At 37.1% G+C, this 9911-nt stretch overlaps 2 pseudogenes across 2 annotated transcripts; both read right to left on the bottom strand.

Moving 5' to 3' along the window:
* Nucleotides 1–6240: 6240 nt before the first annotated feature.
* Nucleotides 6241–7613, bottom strand: LOC147474615 (uncharacterized; annotated as a pseudogene). The gene has a single exon (XR_015208100.1). The product of XR_015208100.1 is annotated as an uncharacterized LOC147474615 (transcript).
* A 23-nt stretch (nucleotides 7614–7636) lies between these two features.
* On the bottom strand, nucleotides 7637–9212 carry LOC147474614 (uncharacterized; annotated as a pseudogene). The gene has a single exon (XR_015208099.1). The product of XR_015208099.1 is annotated as an uncharacterized LOC147474614 (transcript).
* Between the last annotated feature and the right edge of the window lie 699 nt (nucleotides 9213–9911).

Genomic DNA, 9911 nt, shown 5'->3' with positions numbered 1-9911 from the left:
GTTTTATTTTTCTCAAAAAAACTCTACGTGAGAAACCCCTATTTTCTAGTTTTTTTCAAACCTCTCCGAAAAACAAGGGTTTTAAACCTATCTACTTACTTACGGGCTTTTATCCTAACTACTGGATATCCTATTTCTGTTTTCTATTTACATTATTATTATTATTTCTATTAATATTATTATAGGAAATGCAATAAAAAGACGGGGTGTTATACAAACACTTATTTTTTTTTTAATAAACAATGTTTTAAAACAATGTCGTATTTTACAACAGTTGAGTGAGTGAATCAATGATTTGTAGAGGTGAATCAGAGTTGGCACAACATAATACGAATAATGAAATGGGGTCTATCTATCCAAATTTTAACCAAATCATTTGAATCAAATCAAATTTCAAACAAACGGATAGCATATAATAAAAAAAAAACCCTCGGAAATGTCGGCAAGAAATTATAAGGGAGAGAAAATTAGGATTTGAAGGTTGTTGTTGATGATGTTATGTTTTGTAGCTGAGATTGTCAAATTTAGGTGTTGACAATCAAAAATTTCGTTGTTGATGATTTTGGGTTTGATTTTGCTGTTTTGAAATTCGAAACCCAAACTCTTCGCAGAAGAATTTCGAAACCACCCAAATTCTGAAATATCGCTTTTTCACCAAAATTCCGAAATATTGCATTTGCATCTTGATCTAATTTTGATCCAACGGACGAGATTTTGCTGTCTGGATACTGTCCGAAATTTTGCTGTCTACCTAGCCTGCCCCATATATATATAAAGAATCTCAATTCCATATCTAAATTCTAAACAAAAAAACCGGACCCACATTTGTTTTCTTTTTTTCTTACGCTCTCTCTCTCTCTGCTATAATATATATTTTTTTCCCATTCCATATAGTACTGTAGTTCAGAGTTACAATTATAGAACTAAGATTCAACGGATTCCACTGAACGCAAGTGCAATGACAGCAAAAACAAAACATATGACAATATGAAAACTAAGTGGTGAAAATATGAAAACACACCATCATATCTTGACTGCTCACTCTACTAGTCAACTTTCTTTCTTTGAGAATATTTTTGAAGTAGGAAAATGGCTTGGGGTTCATACAAGAAGACAATCAAAGACTGTTAATGAAGAGTACCCACCGCGATGATTCAAAGAGTAGCATCGAGAGAGTGTTGTAGTGGTTTTCAAGATAAGCGGTTGTTGCATGTGTCATGCTATCAAGAAGCTATTTTGTGGAATGGATGTGAACCCAAATGTTTATGAGCTTGATCAAAACCCAAGAGGGAAAGAGATTAAGAAGACATTAATGTTTGCTTTTGGGTACTTCTCCGGTTGTTCCCTGTGGTTTTATTGGTGGTAAACTTGTTGGTTCCATGGATAGAGTTATGGCTTCTCATATTAATGGCACTTTGGTTCCTTTACTAAAGGAAGCCGGTGCTCTTTGGCTTTGAAGATACTTGTCACATATTCGAAGAAAGAAAGAAAAATGTCATTTAGATTTTCAGAGATATAGCTAGCTACTAAGAAAAGGAGAAATGGAGGAATGGGTTCAATATTTTCCTCCATTTTGTTTACGTGACTTTCCTATTGTCAGGTTTACTAGTTTTTCACCCTTTTTTCAGCTAGGATGTTTACAGAGAGAAAAATGTATTTGCTTCGCTCTCCTGTATGGAAAATCAGAAAAAAGATTAGTGAAAAACTCGTTAATTACTTTCAAAAAAAAAAAAAAAAAAAAAAAAGTGGTGATAAGATGAGTGCTCAAATTAAAGATATTAAAGTCCATTTTTTTCCACCATGAGATAGTCCAGGGGTGCTTATAATGGCAATGGAAAACTGAGCATCTGAAGACCGATTTCTGGACTTATTGAAGGAAGCGTATGGAGAACTCACTAACAAAAAAAAAACTTCACTTCCAATAACCAAATAGATGCATCATTTTTTGTCTGTGACTTCGCACACACTTCCTTCAGTCAATACAGAAGAACAAATAAAGCGCGGGTAACATCGCTTTTCTCAGATTCAAGACTATGATGCTTCAAATCATCAATCATCAATGACCATTTCCTCCTCGTGAATCTCAGATTCTATCACTTCAGTTGGTATTTCAAATTGGGATGTGTTTGCAGTAAAGCCTTACTAGATCCAGGTGCTTGTTTTGGTTGACAGGAGTTGAAAGTGTTTCTAAACTAACCCCATTGCAAGACTATAAATTGGGTAATCTTTTGTTATGTCGATAAGTGATTAGGAGATTAAAAAAGAAATGGAAAAAGTGATTGAGACTCAGGTGAGAGAGAGAGTGTGTGGGGTTGGAAGTTAGGAAGAGTGGGCAGCAAAAAAAGAGGAGAGAGGTATTATTAGACTCGTATTACTATGGTGGAGAGAGAGCGTGAGAAAAGGAAAGATAAAGGTGGGTCCGGTTTTTTGTTTAGAATTTAGATATAGAATTGAGATTCTTTTAGGTCCGGATTTTATTTTAGCATGACTCTTGTAACTTGTTAAGGATTTTGAAATCAAACAAAATAGATTCTGCTAAATGAAATTGCTCAAACTCTAGTTAATTATTTAAGGTATGTAATCAACGTCATGAAGTGAAAAGCCTTACTTTCACCACATTTGGATATGGTACCGTTATGCATGTCATTTGTTGCATCTGTTATGTTACTAGGGAACAATTCACCTGTTTTATCTTTCCCTCTATTTATTTTCTTATTATTATGTTGTCATCGTTATCACCACCACCACCACCGTTGAAGGTTTCTTTTGGGGAGCTTAGACTCCCTCACATTTTTTTATGTTCCATTCAAAAGTCATAATTTTTCTTGATACTCTGGCTTCTCGCATCCACTTTGAGATCTGTTCAAGAGAGAACAAAAAATATTAAAATTTGTACGATTTCTTCAACTTCTAACACAAAAAAAGAAGCCCGCCGATGCTTAATGGATTTTCTTGTCGTCTTTGATTCTTCAAGTTTTGTATTAAAACTGTAAATTGTGTTTTTCATTCTCATGTTTACGAAAACATCAATAATTCACCCACCATCCCTGCAATTAGCCCTCATATCTTAAATTAGATTCATCATTTTTTCAAAATCTCAAGTAGATTTTTTTTTTTGTCCGTTCATTTTAATCCAAATTTCTTAGAAAAGTTTATGTTACTATGTTTCACCCTGTTGATATTTCGAAGCTCTTGGTTTGATAGGTTTTGAGCTTCGGATTTGTCAACATGGCTAACACGTAATATATCTTACTATATTAGAAAAATATGTGGTATGATGAATAGTGTTTTGGTGTACGTCCCAAGGTCATTTTCGTCATTTCACACTTTTGTGATTTTTTTTATTATTTTTGTCTTTTGTAAGGGTAGAATTGTACTTTCACTGTTTGTTAAATTATTTTTAAAAATAGCAGGTTCGACATGTTTGGAAAAGGTGAATGGCATAACGGTAATTATGCAATTTTCAAAGTCTTAAAAAAACCAAAACTGATGGCATAACAGTAATTTGATTGTTGATGTCTTAAACAGAAAAAACGGTGGGGCTTTGTTGATGTTGACGTTGGTAGAATGTGTTTTCTGCTAGTCTACATTGCAATGAGGCGTAGGCGAGTGAGCCGAATGCGCTGTGGAAAATACGATTTTTTTTCGCGCCACTCTTTCGCTGTGCTTTTTGGTTTTGTTTGACATACTAATTGTGGTATTATGGTATGGACACGTGGCATAACCACGTGCTCAAAACTAGTTATATATAAAGACGAGACTCCGTATAAGATTGAATCCTGACTTAGGATATAGGTTAATGCCTATTTACAGTTACTTGTAAATTTATATATAGTAAATTGTATTTACAGACGTAGTGGACTGTGGATTTTGCTCTAACATCACAATGACGTTGTTGTTTATGTGGACGAAGCTGATTTGGTTTTGAGATATGGAGGGAAAGAGTGCACTTAGCTTATGATAATGGTTGTTTGAAGTGGCAAGTTTAAAACTTTGATAAAGTTTGTATATGTTTTATCCACTATTGGGCTCTTATTAAGTTATTAGAGAAGCTTCTTCACAGAAATAAGAATATCACTTTTTGAGCATCAGTCTATAGCACTAACTAGTTGCTACTAACCTAGTATAATATTAAATTCAATGTTCACTTCAGTTTTTAGTTTTCATTTTATTCAAGCTTCAAATATTTACTAAATGTGCAGAAAGGAGGGGACAGTTTGTGCTGGAGTTGAGAGAGATGAAATTTAGACGTTGGAGCATCTCTCGGGTTGATCAAAATATTCATGTTTGTGTCTCAATAACGAAGGGACAGTTTGTGCTGGAGTTGAGAGAGATGGAATTTAGACGTTGGAGCATCTCTCGTGTTGATCAAAATATTCATGTTTGTGTCTCAATAACGAAGTAATGCCACCAATCTCTGACTCTTTTGGGCATACTAAGGTTTTGTTTATATGCAAGCGCATATGTACGTCTACCCTGTCAATTGCCTTCAATAGATAAAGTCGTGTGACTTCTCTCGTGTAGGATCATGGTGCACTTTGTTTGAGATTTACCACAAGCTATTCCCTTGTGGCAACCTTTTAAATTTTCTTGTGCACAATTCAGCACTCAAGTTTACTTGCCCCCGCGTTACTGCCAAGTAAGCTTGCTTGAAGATATTTTTCATGCTGAAACAGTGACACCCCTCCCTCCCTCCCCCCACATATAACACACGTACAGACACGCAACACACTTGCAAACAGTGTTTCAGCATGAAACTACTTCGACAAATTTGATGCCATAGCAGATTTCTACAACTTGATAATTGTTGTGAAGCAGATTACTAAACTCAATCAACAACTTTGTAGACATATTTATAAAACTACTTTGACAGATTTGATGCCATAGCAGAATTCTACAAACTGATAATTGTTGTTGTGTGGCAGATATCTACACATATTTCTCCTCGTGTAGATTGGGAAGGAGACGTCACCTTTAGAGTGGAAAAGGATAACTATTTTGGCTTTACATATCCCATCAAATGGATCCCACTGCTTCACCAAACAAATCAACCTGCGGGATCTTCAAACCTGTTCTTAACCTTATATTCTTCGAGGTACTAAATCATTCTCTTTGGGCATGAAAAAGAATGCTCTAAATAGCCAGCCTTCTGTACCGCTATAGGATTTATAAAATGCTTCACAAGCAAGCCAGTCTTCTCTACTACAGATGAATATATAATCCTGGAGCATTAGTTATTATACCATTACACCAGCCTTTACCAAGTACAGGTGTAAGAGAAAATGACGATTGAGCCTCTTCACCTTGTACCTTTCTTTCCTTTTATCTTCTCAACAGACTCGATAGTTTCTTCAAATGACTTATGCAAACAAAGCTCAAGAAAATCAGAAATGATGAAAGTGTTCCGTTAGCTTTCACGTATAGTTTTCGTTCTATAATATTTCTAAAATATTGGATCAATATTTAGGGGAAACCTATATCACCTTTCTCGAAGTACAGACCAGATTGGCTGATCTTTCTCCACTAGGAAATAATACATCTGGTGAATGTGTTGGAGATAAATTGACAGAGTCCATGTTAGCTTAAACATGTTTACATATGGTTGTAAATTAGTGTTATAAGTAAAAATAATGAGACGTCCAAATTTTATCAATCTTTCTCCATCTTCTTCCCCACTTCTTCCCCTTTGCAATTGGTAGAATTAAGACCTTACAACGTGATATAAAAGCGAGATTTCTCGGCAATCAAGAGTTTCCCAGTACAAGATCTTCGTGCATGGCATACCACGCTTGTGTATCACCATAGTGAAGCTAGATAGGACAAAGAATCTAGAATCGAATACATCTGAGATGTATACTGATAGAAGAGTGCGTTAACAATGATCATCTTACAGGAGCTGTATCTACGCTTCCTGTGACAGAAAAAATACAAAAAGTGGGAGAGAATCCTACCGTTTCATGGTTGTAAATTTGTAATACCCTATGCGCCATTGTTATAACAAGGAATTTATTAAAGACTACAAATTGTTGTGACCCAAGCAAGAATTCATCCTCTGGAATCCATTAACAAGCTATTTGGTTTGTGACACTAGCCCATTTGAGGTCATCTACAGGTGGAATATGTACAAATGATCTACTATTGATAGTTTGGAAAATTCAATCTATCAATCTATCTATCTATTTGTCTAGTTATCTATCTGTATGATTTGGTTCGTCCAATAAGTTGGTTGTATAATCAAAATTACTGTAAAATAGACAATCACAATATCACTAATTGGAAGAATAGTCTGATAAGAACAAGCTAGGGAATGAGCAAAAAGAGTGGTTGAGGCTTATATGCAAGTGTGTGTAACGTACCCCAGAATTATTCATCTTCCAGAGTGTTTGTCCACTTGTTTCAATGAGGGTTGCCCCGTCCAATAACACACTACAAAGCGGAAGCAAAGTATTTTTCACGAGTACAAGGAAAATTATAGTTTCTTCTGCTACACATACAATTCAATACAAGCGCAGGTAATACATACATAGATATTTATAGGTTTACCTGGCAAAGGCGACGTTGAGAAGGAAAGAACGAGTGGTTACAAGACGAAGAGCTACGTCAAAAAATCTGGAAGCAGCAGAGGCAGATCCACCTCCACCGTATCCAGGCGGCGGCCTCCTACTGTAGAAATTACCACCACCACTCTCTCTCATTCCCCTCTCACAACATGAACAGAGACAAAATCCCAATTCATCCTAGAAGTAATCCCTGACACAATATCCATCAACCGTTGGGATTTCCAAATCATGTGCCATGGACGTTGGATAACAGACTCGGCCTCCCCTTCACACACCCTATACCAGTAATTATCTGGCTCAACTGACCCAAACTTCCTCATAATCAAAGTATCCTTCACATCTGCAAGCTTCATCGGCGTAATCTTTAAATCCTCTACAAGATAAAGACCCAACGCGTCTTGTTCTGCCATTTCCCCCGCCGATTCTTTCAAATGTTCGAAATCAAAGTAAAACCTGAAATCCTTCCCCTCCTCATCCTGATTCGAAGTACTGTATACTGAAGACAAACACATACTAATCCATGACCAACGTCCTATTTAAATACTGAGCTTCACCAAGAGCACACAAGAAACTCCATAAGAAATGGTCCATACTCTTGCATCTATCTCCAACACCATTATAAAGCAAGTACTTCCCACTACTAAAGGAATCCTCAGATTCCACCACGGGAAGCGAGTCATTCACAACCTCCCCAACCACAGGTAAACTACTCGCCCCATTTCCTTCTTCCTTCGCAACCAGCGTTTTCTTCTCAAACCCTTTCTGATTCTTCTTCCTTTTCCTCGCGTTACCACCAGAATGATAATCCCCAATTGCCACAACAGTAAAATTACATTTATTATCTGTCCTAGCAATAACAAACCTCCTATAATCCTTATAAAACGCCGCTGCTTTCCCTTCCTTAGGTCTAAACCTCCATGCCATATCACAAGTACTAGCATTAGATCCTTTTACCGGCTTCCCAAACCGGTAAAAATGTATATCCTTAAAATGCTCTATGGGGGGGAGATGTACAGCTAAGGCAATATATGTAAATAAGGATATGAAGAGCATGTTGAGGATAACCACACCAGTACTAATTATGAATCCACCACATCATAATTGAACAGTAACAAGTTGTCTTTAAATTACAGTATGGGAAGAACAAAGTACAGCAGCACTAATAATACTTCACTAGTTTGTAAGAAATAAAAAGGCATCATCCATACAAGAGTCAGATATCCATACCATATCTCAAAGCTGTTCGCTAGTTCTCCCGATCATGTAAACAGGGGGATAAGAAAACTAAAGATGTCTGAGTTGCCCCCCTACAGACTCGAATCTCTAGATTTGTCTTCTGCGGCCACAGTGTCAAATCCCAAGTTCCTTTCAACTCAAAGAAGAAATGTCTTAGTGATCTTCAACTTCTTCCCGTTGAAATTCTTTGCCTTCGTGTGTATCCTGCTTTTGCAATTCTTCATCTGCCCTCCTCAAAAACTGATCCCAACCACTACCTGGGATTGTATCCAAGTAATCATACGGAACTGCAGTCTTTAGACTTGGTCGAACAGCACATTGAGTCTCTACAACCCGGAACTGCACCAGCTCCTCTTCTCCAAAACTATCTTGCAACTCTTCCCAGCTGAACAGCAGCGGCAAAGTGAAGGGGGCCCAAGGATTAAAGTCTAAAAGCTTAACCCGTTTATCCCTAGTAACATAAACATCAAATGTGTAATTCACTGATTCAAACTTTTGCTGCACATTCTTTTCAAAGAAATCCTGGATTAAAATTTCAAGATCACATTTTTTTCTCCAGAAGAACAGGGGAAAATCCAGGGACCTCTCGCTGGGAGACTGCAATAAGATGTTGATTTCGAACGAAGCAACGAAATTCCATTTCAAGATGGAAAGATGAGTACCAGAAAAAATGTTGGAGGTCTAGATGGAGTCCTATCAGTGCAAGATTCATAGGCATGCCAAAAATCATGAACCAATGATACTGAGGATCGTAACAAGAGTGTGATTTCACTGAAGGAGGTGCATCTAAGGTTTCCAGTTGTACTGATCCAAGCAGAATCCTTTGGGGCACTCCAATTTAGCTTAGGGAATACAGCGCCACCAAGTGTTCTGATCGACTCTTTGATACCAAACTCAAATTCTGGGAAACTTGGTGGTGAAGGAGGTTGCTCTGATTCATCTTCAGATCCTTCGGAGACTTGGAAATCCTCTTCTTCTTCAGGATTGTAGATTCTTCTAGGTAAGGCATCTTCACCAGAGATGGATTGGGGAAGCATGAAGGGTCCCGAATCATCCCGAAGGTACTGAACAAAGGTCTCCGGGATCTCATGTATTAAGGTTTTGATTGAAACTGATTTGAACTTTGGTTACCATTCTTGGATTTGGCATCTGTTATCTTCTTCTTCCTTCATATTAAGAAGTGGTCAATGAGTCTCCCAGGAGTTGCCACCTATTAAGAAAAAAATGTGAAGGAAAATAGACACCTTATGAGAACATTGATTAGGGAGAAAATTTTGATACGTGTTCATTTCCAAATGTTGCATCTAGATTTTGATTATGATCAGATGAAACCATGGCCATTGTTGATCAACTTGAGTAATAAAAAATTGTGTACCAAGTAATATGGTGAACTTGTCATCAATATCGAGAAGGGTAGTCTATTTTTCGATAAATCGAGAAGGGTAGTCTATCATATAAAGTGAGCTATACTAGAAGGTTTTCTTTTAGTTGTGTTTTTTATTATTGGAATTTTGTTGTATTACTAGAGTGTACAACGCAAAAGGGGGGCGTTCGACCAAGTAAAATGCGGGAGAAATAATAACTTTCGCTATAAAAAAAAAATAAAACAACAACGGAAAATAGAGGCGGTTGCCTGAAATTGGAGATGAGGAGAAGATGATAAAGTGATGAAGACAAATGAGGAAGATGAAGAAGGGGGCAGGTCCTTTCTCCTGGTTCTCTGTTTTTGTATTGGGTTTTTGGTTTTGGGTTCTAGTTCTGGAGCGCGGACTCAAAACCATTTCCATTTCCCCAGTTTTGTTTACGCACGGACTATGTTGTTGCACGTACACTTACGCGGCGCAGACACAGACGTGGCGACTTCGGTTATATCTCAAAAAAATGGGACGCGGACACAAACGCGGCGACTCGGTTATATCTCGAAAATGTAGGACGTGACGCGGTAAAGGATGCGGAAATTAATTAATACTAGCTTGTAGGCCAGTGCATACGCACCGGCTCTTTTGAATACCGTTTTAGTCGCTAACTCGTTTTAATTTTCTAATAAATTGTTTTAAATTAAGTTTTAATTAAGTTTTAAAAACCCCTTTTTTCAATTGGAAGAGAGATTTTGTT

This window comes from Coptis chinensis, chromosome 9 (genome assembly GCF_015680905.1).
Source record: "Coptis chinensis isolate HL-2020 chromosome 9, ASM1568090v1, whole genome shotgun sequence".
NCBI classification, from domain to species: domain Eukaryota; kingdom Viridiplantae; phylum Streptophyta; class Magnoliopsida; order Ranunculales; family Ranunculaceae; genus Coptis; species Coptis chinensis.
This window is presented reverse-complemented; position numbering and strand designations above follow the sequence as displayed.